The sequence below is a fragment of the Crocodylus siamensis genome, chromosome 1 (genome assembly GCF_052110815.1).
Source record: "Crocodylus siamensis isolate JL-2025a chromosome 1, ASM5211081v1, whole genome shotgun sequence".
In the NCBI taxonomy this organism is placed as follows: domain Eukaryota; kingdom Metazoa; phylum Chordata; order Crocodylia; family Crocodylidae; genus Crocodylus; species Crocodylus siamensis.
The window spans coordinates 204600972-204618369 of NC_143395.1; the positions used below are offsets into that span (position 1 = coordinate 204600972).

The window sequence follows — 17398 nt, forward strand, 5'->3', positions numbered from 1 at the left end:
TGATATGTGCTCTATCTAGACTAGGGACAGACATTCAAAAAGCCTGACCTGAATTGATTCAACCTTTGCAGGTTAGTCTAACCTGGCTAGGCTGAACCAGTTTGTAACCAGACAAACATTCCCTTTGGACTAAGGAAATTCAGGCACATGCCTGCAGTGTCTAGAGCAACCTTCCCTTCCTTTAGATAATGCTGAGCTGGGGAGGGTGTAGCCATGCCCAGGCAGGACCTCTAATTGCATCTGTTGGTCTCCCTCCCTGCTTCTTTATAGTGTCTGCAGCAAACTGACAGACAAGCAAGACAGCAGGGGTTGATAACAGTGTTTATCACCCCATCAACAAAACAATAGCCTCTCTCCATTCGTTCCAACTCTTCTCAAACAGCTTACCCGCTGACCTGTTGATTAGCTCCAAAAAACCCTAAGTGGTCACTGTTCTGTCTGCCTGTCCCAGTGAAATTGGAGACACACACACACACACACACACACACACACACACAGAGATACCTCTTGGCATTAACTAGCATACCACATGCCTAGGGTCTCTGCGGTTGGGGTCCATGCTGTGGGAGATGGGAGGGAGGGAGTGGGGTGAAATCCTACTTCAGCAGCGAAGTGAGGATAGGGCAGGGGGAAGCCAGGCAGACCCTGCTGTGCCTGCAGTCTCTGCCAGAGCTCCAGCCAGGCAGCAGAGGGGAGGGGCCAGCCCTGCTGTGGAATACAGAGCTCTGCCCAACCCAGAGAGCATGCCAAGATGCTGGGAGGAGTCTGATTTATCTTAAACCAGCAAGGGATCTGACACAGACATTGCATAAACCATCTTGACCCAAATCAGTTAAGTTTAAATGTTTTCGCTCAGTCTGAGCCTTCAAGAGGCCGAGAAGCGATTACTACATTCAACCAGGTTTATCTCAAACCAGTTTCAGCTATTTCCAAACTAGTTTATGTTCACTGAATAGCTGTTCTGTTACAGGTTTAAACCAGTTTCTGATCACTTAAACTAGTTTATGTGTAATGTCTGTCCCTAGCCCTAAAGTTTAAAACAGACTTCCTGGCAGTGGCAGCAGCATTTCTATTCAGGCAGCACTGACGGAGCCTTTTGTTTTCATGGCTCTGTATGATTCTTTCAGAACTCTTCATTCCACAAGTGTTAATAACCTAATCTCCTTTTTTACTGGTATTAATGTTCCACTAATCAAGCTATTCTTTCCTATGTAATCTATTGTCTCTTAGTCCCTCTTGGTAATGTAGCTCCTATTTCACAGCCCTTCAGACTGGTTTTTAACTCAAGCTAAAAATATAAACTCAGGTGTGGAAACATGAATTTGGATGAACATTAACTCAGGTGTGGAAATATCTTTCAGTGAAGTACTGGATGCACAGTCATGATGTTTAGGAAGGCTAGGTTTTGGTTTATGAATCTATTGAAATCTCAGTTTATGTCAGCTCCATTGACTTGTCCCTAGGGAGGAGTGGATCTGGCAAGGGAATTTCCCTAACCTATTTGATAGTGAAGATAGATGCGAAGTTTCTCAGCAATGGCCCTGCCATTTTTTAGTGCCCCTTTTGCACCTGGATTATCCAAAGACCCAACTGACTGCCTGGCAGATCGCTGGCTTCTAATGTACTTAAAAATATTTTATTGTTACTGTTTATATCTCTAGCAAGATTCTTTTCAAAATCTTTGTTATCTCATCTTTTTTCAGTTTTACAGTTGATTTGTCAGTTTGTGTTCTTTTTTCTTTTCCTTCTTAGGATTTTTCTTCCATCTTTTGAAGCAAGCCTTTTTTTTGTTTATTGCAACTGCAGCTCTGCCATTAGATCATGCTGGCTTTCTTTGGGTCCACTTTCCATTTTATTTTATTTTTTTTATTTGTGGTATGCATGTGGTTGGTGCCTCCAATATGGTGTTCTTATGCAGTTCCCATGCTACTTAAGTCCCCAAAGTGAAATGTAAGTTTGTGGTTTTCAAGAGCTGAGGCATTTTCTGATGAGAACAAATTTGTGCCTTCTCAAGAATTGAGTTGGCGGAAGCTGAGGAAGTATTAATGACTGTCAACTGTGGGAAAATATCCTTTTTTCCCTTCTTTTTGGCAAGGGAATGACATGGTTGTATAAATGGGTCAGCATGGAGAGTCAGTCTCTCCCATGGCATTTTAGTCAGTACTGAGAGTGATGGGAGCAGCAAGAAGGAAAATAAAGGTAAGCAACCTGTTGTTTTACAGCTATCCACAACTAAATGGTTTAGGAATTGCTTTTTCTTGTTTACTATGTATGGAAGACCTGTATACCAATGGTAATTTAGAAACATGCAGCACTCTGGGGTTGCAAAAATGGTAAACCTAGTATTTTTACTGTGTTTTGTATTATAAGTAAAAAAAACCTTTAGTGCAGCCATAGCACTAATTGAGTTAAATAGATTAAGTCCTCATTGTGACGTTTGCACTGGAATGTCATTGGAATGAATGTTGGAATCCTGAAAAAGTTTGTGGTAGGAGTTTGTAGCTGTCGCCAGAATACCCATAAGTGCACAATGTCAGATATCTTTCATTGGCACAGATAGCCAATATTCATCCAGTTCATTTAGCAAAAGCAAATAATATGAAAAAGAGTCTTTCCCCCACTCTGAAAATTGAAACTAGATCAAAAGGAAAGTCATGAAAAAATTTGTAAACATCCCTAGGAAGAAACTTTGAAGATGCTTTCTCCAGAACTTGTACATAGACAAAATCAAAAGAAATGATCTATAAGATGCTTCTGTTTTGCAAATGTGTTATTCCTGTTTCAAATTATTGTGCAGGAATTTTATGTAGCATTTACCTCTGCTGTGAGTAAAAACAGTATCTATGATGATCCAAATCAGTTTTATATACTGTAGATTAAAACATTTCAAATCAATCACTTGAATGTTCATGTATAGCACCAGTTACTTTTTAACATGCTTTAGATACACAGAGATATAGACAAACAAGCAGAGTATCCTCTTTCAACATATAGAATGCTTTTCAGTATATTCAGGGAATTTTGCCAGTACCATATAAGTCACATTATTCCCTAATATCTGACAACAATCCTCTTTGTGTTCTCATATGCCTGAAAAATAAAGTACGGCAAAAGTAACTGGAGCTTTAAGGCATTTTAAATATTTTACTTTAAAAAACAAATATTTTTGCATTATTCACAATATATTCATTTCAAACAAAATAATTCAAGGTCATAGCTATTTAATACCAGTTTATGCTTTGGGTGTTTCTTAATTTGAACATGAGAGGACCTGGATAACGATCTATTTAAATCAGTTTCTCAAGTCTCTCTGACTCTTTGGAGCTAGGAGAGTAATAGCTTCCTCCCCACTGGATAACATGGAGATCTTGTAGTTTACATTTGATTGTAAGAAACAAGAATATTGTGATAAATTAATATGGAAACAGGAAGTGGAAATACATCCTGAAGCCCATTGTAAATGTCATGTATAACAGACTGCGTTTTCTTTATGCTTTGTGTGCTACACTTGGTGTGAATACAGTGTTGATGAAAGGCAAGTGCATTGCTGCTGCTGTTACTGCACCGACTTCCTCTGTTTTTGTTGTTGCTCAGCAGCCCCCAAAGTTTATGCAGAGTTATTTAACAAGCCTGGGCATGCTGGCTCACTACCTCTTCAGGCCTGTTTGTGATGGGATGAAAAATCAGTCAAGGACACTCTTGCTAAAACAGTATTCATGAATATGAATAGGCCTGAACTGCTAGGGTTCCTGCCATCAAAGTTGCAATAGCGCTCTGTATTTCTTATCCACTGTTTTTAGTTACTTTATGATTTTATCAAACTTTGCAGTACAATGAATTTTGTAAGCTCGAGAGAGTATTTTTCAGAGGTATTTAAGTAATTCTGTGGTAGAAGAACAGTGCATTTTGGCTCCTTAGACAGAGTGGGAACTGACTTTACTGCTCAGGATGCCTCCCCAGCACTATGGGAAGTGTCCAAGTTATTTAGGAGCCAAAGGCTGGACTTCAGCTCCAAGTCCTTTAATACCCAGATTGTCAAAGGTATTTAGGCACTTAGGGGATTTATAGACATGTTCCAGGAGGTTGGGGGGGAAGGGGTGCTTTAATTAGAGAGGCTCTGAGAGTTGCTTTAATTAAAGTACATGGAGCATCATGTGTATCAGCATCCCTGTGCTGAAAAATGGCAGCAGGGGTGCTTTACCTAAAGCTTATTGAACCAGCTTTAGTTAGTGCCCCTGCCACCATTTTTCAGTACAGGGACGCTGATGCACATGATGCTGGAGTCTGTTGGAGCACGGTAATTGCCACATTCCAGCAGACCTGAGTAATCACAAGTCTGACGCATTGTAATTACAACATGTCAGAGCAGCCTCTCTGCACATGTGTAGGTGTCCTTAGCTCCCAACTCCCATTTATTTGATGCCTGAATAGGACCGAGGAGTCTAAATACTTTTGGTGATATGTGTGAGGCTTAAACACTTTGGAAAAAGTTGTTGTTGGTCTCTTCCTCAGGCTGATTTTCTCTTTTAATTTCATCAAAATGGTAGAGAGGGTTTCAAGTAGGAAGTTAGATAAATAAAAAGTAGTTTATGTAAAAATATGTAATGTGTGTGTACGTGTATATATTCCACCGTAGTCTACTGGAGAAGGTGGAATGTAAATTTAATAAATAAAATACATATATAGATACATTCTTGAATTGCTAGAGCTGTTCAAGAAAGAAGTTGCTAACACACACACACACACACACACACACACACTATATATATATATTATAAGTACGTATAATGTTAGCAACTTCTTTTTTGAACACTGAAGCAAGTCAGGAATTAATTATCTAATTAATTAGATTTATAGCCAAAAGGCTATGTTGGAATAGGAAGTTGGAATAGTGAGGCAGTACTAGGGCTAGCAAGATTTCCCTGAGTTATAAACCCTGGAAAGTCACTGCATCACTAAAATGTGTACAGTCATAATCATTCTATCCTACTGTGTGGGCACTTGCCACACTACACTGCACACATTCCCACGCTCCGTAGAACCTCCGCTAGTGCTGAAGTCACTGAGCTGAGATGCAAACCTGCGCAGAAGATTCTTCTACCTTTCTCTTTTACCCTTGCAAGAGAAGCACTCAGAGGAGAGCCTGTTGATCATCAGTTCTAGTTTCATTTTTTACACTGAGCAGCATTAATACTATATTTACTTGAAGATAAGATAATCCCAATCATTAGATTCTATATATGGAAAATTTATAAATTTGTTATAATTTTCCAGGTATGGAATTTAATTATTGGAAGCTAAGCCTTGACTTTGTCCCCCTCCCACTGCTACAGCAGGGAAAATAGATCTGGGAGGGTCAGGTAGTCCCTTGCCTGCCCAACCTCTTCCCCCTGCAGCCCCTTCCCCCATCCTTATTGCCAGACCCTGCTCTCATTGAGCACATATATGTGAGAGACAAATTTGAAAACACTGACTTTGAAATAAAGATGCCTGTAGTAATTTAGTTAATCCAGAATTGATGTATTTTGCCTTTAAAGAAATTGCTGCAAGTTTTAGCACAGGTACTCTATAAATACACTTTCAAAAAACACTTTTGCATGTACTTGTATATAGTACCATCTTTTTTAATTAAAATTTCATTTCCAGGGCCAAATCAGTTTTGAATTAAATTCCAAATTTCTACTGAGCAGAGCTTAACTGCTCAGGTCGGTGAGGCACTACCACCAGCAAGTATCCTACCTCTCCGACTCAGCTTTCTGGGGCTCCAGGTACTCCCACATCCTACATGCAAGGCCCAAGTCCAGAAACCCGAGAGTTCAGATGCCCCCTAGCCTCACTTGCCCCTAGTCAAAAAGCCGAAGGACCAAGCTAGGAAAAAAGCCCAAAACTAATCCCAGATTGCTATACCCCTGTAACAGGGAACCTTAGGCCTGTTACTGAGAGACAGGGTGGTCCCTTTAAATCCAGTCACAGCCTGCCAGTCAAGTAGGGGTTAAGGCTCAATCCCTGCCAGCCAGTCAGGTGACAGAAAGGCGAAGGCCAGGATCCTACAAATGGCGAGTGGAGAAGGCCAGAAGGGCAGCAGAGAGGAGGACTCCCGGTGACCATGGTGCCACAGCCACAGTGTCTTTCAGAAGAATATGCCATGCTGTAAGCCAGAAGCATGATCATCAGAGGGAGATGATGGCTTGTGGATGGGTGCACGGGAGCACCATTCCACGGGTGTGTGTACTGTAACGGCTGAGCAGGTTTTCCTCTGGGCTCAGGAAGTAATGAACAGGGACCAGAAAGAATTGGGGGGGGGGTTTAACACCTCTCTCTCTCTTTCTCTCTCTCTCTATATATATCTATATCTATATATACATACATACAGAAAAAAATCTGTGTAATTCTGACAGTTAAAGGTGATGGTTATGGGTGTGCGGGTGTGGCTTTTGTAATGGGACTAGTAGTGTAACTGTAACGTGTGTTTTGGACTGTCAAGTGAACCACTGCAGTCACAAAAGGCTGGTAGTAGAGGGGTGTGTATATGTATATAAAATACATCACAAAAAAAATTGGCTAAGATAAAGTGAGACTGGGGGCATCTGAACCCCAAAGTTTCCAGGGCCTATAGCTTGCATGTAGGATGCCTGCCTGGATTTGGGGAATAGCCAAAGCCCCATAGTGGGTCTGTGACAGCCACACAGACTTAATGATTGAGTTCTGCTCAGCAGTCCTGAATTATGACATGCTGAAGCCTTAAACTATGTCCCGTTTAAGAGGCCCATACGATAAAAATAATCTAAGGTATGTATGTTTTCTCATATTAGAACAAAAATGTTCATATTTAGAGAGTCATTTTCCCATATCTCCTTTATCTCCTTTATTTACCAACTGATTATTATTATAAAACTTGATATTGAGTCAGGTTTTTTTCCTTATTTAGAGGCCCCTCATTTTTTCCCCCCATATTTAGAGGCCCTAAACTGTAGCTTAAGTAGCTTAAGCCTAAATCCGTAACTGCTACTCAGTCAAATTTTGGAACGTGACTATTGGGCTTTGCCCAATAGAATTTGGAATTGATTTGGCCTTGAGTTTAAAAAAAAAAAGTAGGTTTCCATTGGTATGTTTGACCTATATGGGCTATGTGTTTTATAGTCATATTCAGTGTTGGCTGCATTTAATCAGCTTCAAAATTGGTTTTCATTACGGAGCACATGCTGCTTTTGGCAACAGTTTTAATGACAGACAATGTATTTATGAAGTTTCTTTGTATGTGACTGTAAGACAAGGACCTATGCTGATTCAGGGGGAAAACCTTGTCTTATATTTGAGATAATACAGTAGGGAGAAGAAAGCTTGGGGACGGGTAGGGGAGGAGCTGTTTGCTGTTCCAGGTGGGAAAATTTGGGCATGAGGGGTTGGGGGTACCTGGGGGCTCCCTTGGCAGACAGTCCTGGCCGGTCAGGTAGGGGATAGGGGAGAAGCTGTTTGCTTCTCTGCACTTGTGTTCAACTGAAAGAAATTTGTTCAATTTGAAAGAAGATTGTTTTGGATCAGCATGAAGTTCTCTCCCCCCGAGTTCTACCAACAGACTAAAGAAATCCATTATTTGTACAGCTGTAATAATGATGCTAGTTGAAATAGGGATATTTAGGATTATTTCCATTGCTACATTTGTAGATTTATTGATGGTTTGATAGCCCCCAATGTCCTAGTGGACGACTCCTAACTGTTTTAGAAGGTGTGTCACAAATTAGCTCTGCACTGTACCCGAGTGCCATTCCAATCCCCTTTCTGTGCCAAATGTGCTGATCTGCACTCTGGTTCTCAACCTGTGCTCCTTGCCTCCTGCTCTGCTTTCTGCTTCCTGCCCTGTTGGTTACTGTGCTGCCAGTCTCCTACCTGATCTGCTGTATGCCCCATACACAGGCTGCCTGTGCCACTTGTGGCATGTATGCTACAGGTTGGGCACCCCTGCACTAGGACATGAGTTTGTGGAAATTAGATTATGTTGGGGCACCTAGAGTGGGGTATGAGAAGTTGTTTGTCTTTAAATAATCTAAATAAATGCAATAATATAGCATAGAGGTTGCAAGAGCCTGATTTGCTCTAGTTCAGACGAACCATGTCATGAAATTTGGCTTGATTGGCTCAAATAGCCAGGTGAGAAGGGAATACAGTGTGAATTTCAACCAGTTGACAAGGTTCTGCAATGTCCAGAGCAATTATAAATCTGTGATTCCTGCCCTTTATGCAAACATAGTCCCTGCCCCAAACAACTTACAGTCTAAATACCATATGAAGTAACTGTAACAGAATATGGCAAACAGATGGGAGAAGAACAAGTAATCGTGAAGTGAATACAGCATGATAAGCAGTGGTCACACCATCTCAGTGTCTAAACATAGTAGATACCATGACAAATGAGAGTTCTTAAGGAAGTCTGAAGGAACACAGGATACCTTTCCATATTTTTAAAGGATATGATGGATTGCAGGATCCTGTTTTGAAGTTGAGCAAGCCTGCAGCAATCAAGAACATTTGTTTTTATTTATTTACAATACTCCATGGTTTCTTATTTCAGAATTGTTAATGCTCAGTGTCCATGGGAAGTTATCCATCTCCAAGGTACTATACAGGCACAAGCCAAGTAGCACTGTCTCCAAATCAAAGAATGCAGGAAAAGCAGACAGAAAGCATAGAGAAAAGTCCATGTGAGTGGGAGGATTAGAATTCAGGAATGTCTCAGTACCAATTCTGTTCTCACATCCCTTCTGACCACCACTACTATTCTTGCCTTTCATTCCACAGGGTAAAACATAAGAATGTTTTAATGCAACATTGTGAAAGATATCAAACTTGCCTGACTCTTGCAGGAAATGCCGTTGCTGGACTTCTGTGGTAGAAGAACGGTGCATTTTGGCTCCTTAGACAGAGTGGGAACTGACTTTACTGCTCAGGATGCCTCCCCAGCACTACGAGAAGCACATTTTCACCTGCCCACGCTCACTTAACTTGTGCCAAGCCCAGGAAAGAGGCAATAAGGCTGTCTGGGAGGTGCTCCCAGCCTCACTGCCATGCTGAAGAAAGGTTGAGAGCTGTGGTGGAGAGCAACTTCAGAAAGGTGCCACTGCATCATTTCTGGGGTTGGCATGGGCAGAGTGGGAACATGTAGCCAGGGTGTGCTTCTCAGCAGTGCTCCCAACTGGCAGAGATGTAGTACAGACATCTCTCTAGGCCATTTGAAATTTCTGGAGTTTTGATACTTAAATACGTCTGTGAAACTACTCTTCGAGGCGCTTGTACACATGATGAAAATTGCCTATTTTTGCAGTTTAATTGCATAATACTGCACATGTGCAGGATTTTTAACAATTTAAATGAGTTTGTTAACTTGCAAACTAAACCACTTCTGCATGTAGTTTAGTTTGCAACGTAGCTATTTGTAATCTTTCAGCCTTTTAACAGCTCACCCCTCTGCCATGGGAGAGGTGGACTGAAGGGACAAGTGGCGAGGGGCCTGATCCTTTTTTTTGTGGAGCCTGCCTGCATCTCCCTCATCTAGGGAGTGGGGGTGGTGAGCTGCCAGGAAGCTGAGCAGCCCCTGAGCTGCAGGAGTCCCCGGTCCTTTCCTCCACGGCAGCAGGGGCCGCCCAGGTAAGCTGCTAGCTGGGCTGGTGCTGCTCCATTCTGGGCTCAGGGAACAGTTGGATCAGGCTGGGTGCTGCCTCCAAGCTGGGGCAGCAACTGCCCACTAGCTGCTGGGCTGGGTTCCCCTGCAGCTCCGGGGCAGTGCAGGCCAGCAGCAGCTCACACGGGTAGGTTCCGCCAAAGGAAAAAATAAAGCAGTGAGGGGCCCAATCCTTTTTTTTTTCAGAGACTTCCTTCCTCTCCTGAGGCCAGAGGGTGAGCTGACAGTGGTCCCTGAGCTGTGGGGGCCCCTGGTTCTTCCCTCCATGGTAGCAGCACACCCTGGTACCACCTGAGTGGGCATGTAGCAGGCAGGTGCTGCCCCAGCTCAGAGGCAGCACCCAGCCTGATCCAGCTGTTCCCTGAGCCTGAGCAGGGCAGCACACACTCAGCTAGCAGCCCACTCGGGCAGCCCCAGGAGGCACTACTACCGTGGGGGGAAGGACTGGGGACCCCTGCAGTTCAGAGGCTGCTCAGCCCACCGGTAGCTTGCCCCCTCGTCCTGGGAGAAATGGGTAGGCTCCTCAAAAAAAAAAAAAAAAAAAAAGGATCGGGGCAGGCCTCTCACTGTAACAGTGATAGAAGCCTCTAAATTGAAATGGTCAGTTTTTAATCATCATGATTAAATACCCACCATTTCAATTTAGAGGACTAAATCCCCATCACGTGTACAAGTGTCGGAGGGCCTCTGTGCGTGCCACAAAACTGGCCTTTAAAGCAGCTAAAATACCCTTTTGCACCACTTTAATGGTGTGACTGTTTACACTGTTGGTGGCGTATTGCACGTTAAATGACTTAGGGATGCAGCAAAATAAAACATGTTCAAGGTGTTTTAGTTTGCTACCTTACAGCTGTGGAGGGAAGCACCAGACCCCGTGCAGCTCAGAGGCTGTGCAGACAGCTTATGCAGGGAACCCAGCAGCAGCCCGTGCAGGCAGGCTCCACTAAAGGAAAAAAAAAAAAAATTGGCAAGCCAATTAAAGATCTTTTTTTTTTCCTCCCCAGGGCCTGCCTGAGCTGCGCGGGGGCCTGGTGCTTCCCTCCGTGGCTGCGGGGGTGGGGGCAGTGCTTCCATCTGCAGTTGCTGTGCCCCCTGGGACTGCCCAGGCCAGGTGCTTGTGGGCGGGTGCCACCTGGGGGGCCCTGCCCCCCTCCCCAGCAGCTCAGAGACTGTTCGGCCCACCAGCTGCTTGCCCTCCCCTCCTCCCCCCATCACCAGAGGTGCAGGTAAGGATTGGGCCTGACCCTTGTGTACATGCCACAAGTATTTCACTTTAAATTGAAGCGGTGTTTTTAAAAACCCATTGCTTCAGTTTAGGGAGAATTAAACCAAAGTAAACCCCCATGGCATGTACAAGCAGCTGTAGTTTTTTGAGTAACGGATGACTTTGTTTGCCTCCTGAAAAGGGGCCTGACATTCAGAGATCAGGAACACCTGAAGCCAGAGGAAGATAAAATCAGTAGTCATATGTAAAGACCTGGAGTGAGATTCAGAAAGGCACTTCAGGTGCTTGAAATGGGACTTAGGTGGAATTCAAGTGCATAAGTCCAAAAAAATGATCCAGAAAAACACTATTCCAGTGGCCACAAAACCTTATTAGATGCATATACATTAGACTGCAAAGTTCCAGAGGTACTTGAGGAGTCAGGCACCCCACCAGGGGTACAGTCTGGGATTTCAACTTGGTAGGGTAAGCTGCCAAACTGTGCCCCACTTCCCTGCCTCCCTGGCACAAGCATTATGTTGTTTATGATGTGTATTCCACATAATGACACACCGCCAAGTCATATTACATTGGTCACAATCATTCAAAACTGTAAGTCACATAGTAAGATACAAGAAACCACCCTATCAATAGAAGAAGTCCTGATCGATGTAGCCTGGAGGGCTGGAGAGGTTTGTCAGGAGGGATTGACTATGTGCTGCTAATGTTGAGAAGAGGAAGGCTGTGTGGTAGATTTATGGGGCAGCTAGGTGTAGGTGTGGTGAGAGTGTTGGGAAGACGTGGAGAAATGCTGTGTGGGAGAGGGGGCTGTATAGTGTGAGTGTTGGGGAAGGAAGCATTAGGGGATGGGAGGAAATGTGGTTGCTCACCTGGGGCATAGGGAGTATGTGAGGAGACACAGTAGGTACAGTTTCTGGGAACAGGGAAATGCCCAGCTCCCAAGATAGCTCATCCCATCCTTGTTCATAGGGAAGGCTCCATCCTATGGGTAGTCCCCAAAAGCCCAGGGCAACATGAGTGAGGGCCACAGTTTGCTTTGGCCCCATGGATGTGGGCTTCCCTTTCCCTAATCCATGGCCAAGTCATTACTCTGCCTGACAACCAATAGGGCCCAGTCCAGCACAGCGCCCTGAAAACCCCTTAATCCTATGCATATTTCCACAATGTTGGGTCCCCCTACATCCCAATGGGTCCGAACATAAGACAGAGCTGACCCAAACCCCACCCAAGTCCTGAGAGTTTCATCCACCAGAAGTATGCTGAGTACCTGGATACTATTGAGCTTAAAGCTGCTACAGTCACTCTGACCCTCTACACCTCCCCTCTTCCACCTGCCAGGAGAGTGGACTAACTACCATAATATAGAGTAGGTTTTTTGTTTGGGTTTTTTTTTGGGGGGGGGGAGGGGGCGGGGACAAGAGTGCAAAATTATGAGGCCAGAAGGACAGAAAGTTAGAGGGAAGCCCATTTAGTAGCCTAGTGGTTATGCCACTCAACATATGTGGGCAACAAGTTTCCTGTGGCGTGGATTTTTGTGGATAACCCTTCAGAAGTACCTAAGTCCTTCCACTGACTACTCAGATAACCTTGGTGCCTGGACATGTTTGCTTGAACCACCATGCTGGGGTGAGGCAACTAATTTTTAGACACTGTGGTACCTAAGGTGACCCTCTGGAACTCACCCCTATTCGACAAACCAGTGTTTACTTTAAGGCCCCGATCCTGCTCTGAGCAGGTGGAACATAGGTGGACCGTATGTGATGCAGTGGCTGGCAATGCAGGTCTCCTTGCAGGCTTGTCTAACTGGGTGCATCTACACATGCAATTAATTAATGCACCTGAATAAACTCCAACACAGTTCATGCTGGAGTCAGCTACTCCTGGGCATAGCGTCTTCATGTGTGCCCGAGACCACAGTAGTTAGAGCCAGGGTAGAGCACCTCCAGGCTGGCAGGGAGTTCAGGGGGTCAGCCCAAGGCTCTGGGTGCCAGCATCAGGTGGTGGAGGGGCTGGCTGGGGCATGAGGTTACTAAAGTGTGCGGTGGGAAGCAGACAGTGCCTGCACTTTTGCACCCTCGTGCACCAGCTAGCCCTGGTCATAGGTGGAGGGAGAAAATGTTTGGGGGGGGCAGGGGGAGGCTGAGCATTTGTGCACCCCCCCAGGTGGGAACGTCTGTGGGGGGAAAGGTCGGGGGGGGAGGGAGAGGGAATAGGGTTGGGGATAGGACTGGACAGGGATTGGGAGGGAGCCAAGCCAGGCCTGGGATCGGGGCTGGGGCCCACTGCCGCCCCTTTCCCCATGCCTGGTGTCATTGCCCAGTGCTGGTGCCAATGAACTCACTGTCCCCCAGCCTGGCACTGGCCCCGGCTGCCTGCCTGCACTGGCCCAGGGCTCAAAGCAGGGGGCCAGAGCAGGGCCAGCCTTGGCTGCACTGCTAGGCCAGAGGGGACAGAGCCTCTGGGACCCCTGCGCTCACCCTACCAGGCTCTGCATAGCCAGTGAAGGATGGAGTGCAGGGAGGGGTTGGCAGCTCCTGCCATTGAATGCGTCCCAGGAGGCGTGGGGGTGAGTGCCCTCAATCTGCGCAGCGCAGGCAGCCACTGTGGGCTGGGGCTGGGGCAGTGCTGGGCTCTTCCCAGAGGGAGGCAGGGGCTAATGCTATGCTGGGGGCAGGCGGCAGTGGCACTGGGAGGAGGGTGGGGTGGGCTACGGAGAATCTTGGGGTGGCTGCAGCTACCCCCCCATCCGTAGCCTTCCTCCCAGCACCACTGCCACCCACACCCAGCATAGCACGCCCCCTCCCCCCGCAGGGAAGAAGCCAGCACTGCCTCAGCCACAGCACGCAGTGGCTGCCTACCCTACCCTGCACAGATCAGGGGTACATGCCCCCCCATGCCTCCCAGGGTGCGTGCAGCAGCAGGAGCTGTGCCGCCCAGATGAGCCGCTTGCAGCTAAGTCCTGTGCTGCCGGCTGGGCAGCGTCTGCCCCTCCCCCCACCCCACTCCTGCTGCAGCTGCTGGAAGCCCTTGTCTGGGTCTCCTTGTGGCCCTACCGTTGCCCAGCATTTGAGGGGGCTAAGCCTCATTAGCCCCCACTTCTGCCACTTATGTCGTCTACATGAATGTTTCAGCAAAGTTAATTACTCTGTTGGAAGATAGTGCTGTCTTATGGCAGAGTTAAGTAATTTACCATGCCCTAATACTGGCGCTTATGTGGACAGTGATGCTTTACTGCTGAGCTAATTAGCCTACTCTGCAGTGAAGCGCATGTGTAGATGCACTCACTGTTCAGAATGCCTGTATTTACATGGTTGGCTCGGACACTCACCCCACAGCACTAAAGTTCTTGTGTTTTCATTAACCCTGTTTGCAGGTATCATTTGACAGAGAAAGGCAAGGACATTGCCTTTGTGTTAGAGGTGTCTTGCCCTGCCTGGAAAGACATCTACAACTGTAAAAGAAGGCCAAAGCACTTCTCCTGCATCCTAGGCTGAGCTCTGCCTTTCAGTTTAAGGTATTTTCTCTGCACTTATTTATACTCATGCTTAACTTCATATTATGAGCAACACTTACCCACACATATAAAGGGAGGCCTTAGTCTACACCAGGATTCTCCAGCTACTCAGACCCTGTTAACAGAAGTACAAACCAAGTATCTGTTTGTTCCTACCTTAGATTCAAAACTCTGTCTTCTTACTGAAGAGCCCTCAGGAAATGCTGGTATGTGTAGATGTTCTTCACTTGGACAAAAAGGGCATTTTTATGGGACTTCTAATTTCCTCAATGATACCCAGCGTTGAAAAAAATAACCAAGAATACTGTTAAGAAGGAAAGCAAGAAAAAAGACCTATCAAAATAAAGTTGAGTCTGGGGGCCCAGAATGAGCCAAAATGTGACTCTGGGTTTGCTTTAGCTTACAGTATCCCAGTACTTCATGACCAGACACTTTTGCTTGTGTTAAGTTTGAGAAACCGGGATGCAAGTTTTAATCAGTGAAATTAATCACTGAAACAGTCCCTGAATATGAGAAACAATGAGTCAGCCTAAACTTGCCCCCAGAAACTGCTTGTTTTCTTGAACTTTTGGTTCAAATGAATCCCATATTCTACCCACTTTCCAATTTCTTTTCTAATTTTATACTAATCACTAAACCTACATAACTGAAGTGAAAACTGCTGCTTACTAAAACAATTTGAACTGAGTGTGTCATAGTGTTATCAAGTGCAGTAGTTTGTGATTACTGTGTTTTTTTCCTATACTAGATTTAAAGAACTAGCTTGTCCTTTACCCATTATTTAATGTAAAAATCCTAGCAGCTGTGTTCAGAGTTGCTCTCTGGCTTTTGTTCTGTTGCAGAATGTGGATTTTGCTAGTCATGGTTCTCAGCTTGATATTCCTTGTTTTCTTTTCTCCAGTAAATTGTTAATTTCATACAGTACATCCTCTAGACAAAACAAGTCTCATGAGATATCAGCTTGGACAGATGCTGCTTTAAGTCTAATACTACTCATGATCTTTTTTTCAACCATACAGAAATGTACTTTTGCTTTATTTCCATCTTATGCCCAATTATTTCCATGGGTAGATCTTAGTGTATTTTTCATGAATATTTTACAATAATATAGTTTAAATAGAACCTGTAAAGTTTTGAATTGAGACATCTCTTAAGAAAAATGGATGGTAAGATATCTTAGCACTGGAGATAGACATGTATATATAAACATCATTAGAAGTACATATAAAGAAGGATGCGTGTTAACTGAAAACGAAAGGTCTAATTTATCACTACCTTTCCTGGGCAGACATGAATTGGCAGGTGATCTCCAAGTCTCTGGTCTCTAACACTGGCCAGTGTCTTCTGTGTAAGAGAAAGTGCAAAAAAAACATTAGTATGCAGTTGTGGATGAAGGACAGATTCTTCCTAATGCCATTACGCTGAGGTGTGTGTTCTGAAGCATGAAGTTTTATACCAGGGTAAACCAGTGTGTTGTGGTAGTCAGTCAGGCCTAGAAAGTATTCATTAGGGTCTGGGACAGACATTTCGTAAACCGGTTTGACCCAAATCAGTTAAGTCTGATACTACATTCAACCAGGTTTATCTCAAACTGGTTTCAGTCATTTTCAAACTGGTTTATGTGCACTGAACATCTGTTCTGTTACAGCTTTAAACCAGTTTCTGATCACTTAAACCAGTTTATGTGTAATGTCTGTCCCTAGCCTAAAAGTCATATTTATTACCCTACTCGTACTAGCAAACTAAAATCCCACAGTATACATCTGAAGAGCAGCTGGTATCACTTGTCAGATTTAACTTTATGCAGCCAACTTAATTATGCCAGTTCATTAAATCATATCTTGATTAAACATTGTGTTCATAGGTAGACAAACTATGTGTTGAAGAAAATAAGTTAAAATCCACACAGATTCATATTCTGTTGCTTCTGATGTGTCCATTAGCATTCATTGCAAACTATTTCTTTCTAGGCAAATCTCTGGGCTTTTGCTGAAAAAGAAATGGCAGAAGGGTATTTTCAAAGCACGTACCAAACAATTCCCACCCATGGTGTCATTAAAGGCTATTCTTCCTGGAAGAGCTGAAGTTATGATAGAGACCCTGAGAAATTGACCAGTCATACTCAGAAGTATGAAAAGAATGTAGCTAGAGGAAGTAGTGGTTGGTGAGTCAGCATGAGCAATTTTGTTCCAATGAGAATGAAGACTGAGTTTTTTTTTCCTCTAACATTTTGGACATCTTTGCTTAATGGAGGGAAATAAGTGATATTATGTCTGTGAAGCTAGGAGTTTTCAGTTTTTTAGCCCACACTCAAACGAAAAATAGCTAGAAACATCATATCTTATCTCCTTAGGCACCTTCCTCTTAGGAAAATGGGGGGAAAAACCAGCAGCACACTGGTAAGTAAGTTTCTGTCCTCTTTGTTGGTAATATGTTAGTAGTATGTATGAGAACCTGAGTTAAACTAAGTTGCCCCCACTGGGGCACACTGAACTGCCTTGCTCAAAATCCTGTGCATAGTAATGTTAGCAGACTGCAGTTGTTTTGCTGTGTTTTTCATCCATATATGCCTGGCAGAAATGCCTTGATCTGTAAGTTTTTGTATTTCACCTAGTAATAAGGCACTGAATTCAAGTACAGTGTGTAGTTGCTTGTTACAGACAGAAAGCTTGACAATGTTAAAACTGTTAAGAAAACTGATCAAGAAGTCAGTCATTAGGTTCAAAAGTTTAGCTCAGTTTGATGTGGGTTATTGCACAAGCCAAGAGAGGGGCTCAAGTTTGCTGTTTCATGGTACGTTCAATGAGGGTTGTCCCCTGTGTAACCTCTGTTGTTGGGAACCTTTCTTTGAGCATAAGGGTGATTTAAAAGTGATCACAAACCTATGTATATGCATGCATGTGTAAGGGATCTACTTCAGTAGGGATCTGATCCAGTCTGCTGACATCACTGGAAAAACTCCCTTCTGACAACTTCAGTGAGG

At 44.3% G+C, this 17398-nt stretch overlaps 1 long non-coding RNA gene across 5 annotated transcripts in view; it reads left to right on the plus strand.

The window, feature by feature from the left end:
* The first annotated feature begins 2106 nt into the window (after window positions 1–2106).
* Window positions 2107–17398, plus strand: part of LOC149873926 (uncharacterized) — a 232919-nt gene continuing 217627 nt past the window's right edge. For 3 of the 5 annotated variants that reach the window (XR_016443125.1, XR_016443126.1, XR_016443124.1), the window contains exon 1: window positions 16636–16814. This is a non-coding gene — a long non-coding RNA (uncharacterized LOC149873926). Of the gene's footprint in view, window positions 2200–14274; window positions 14416–16635; window positions 16815–17398 lie in introns of those variants that run through there. The other 2 variants (XR_016443130.1, XR_016443128.1) reach the window with 2 other exon arrangements.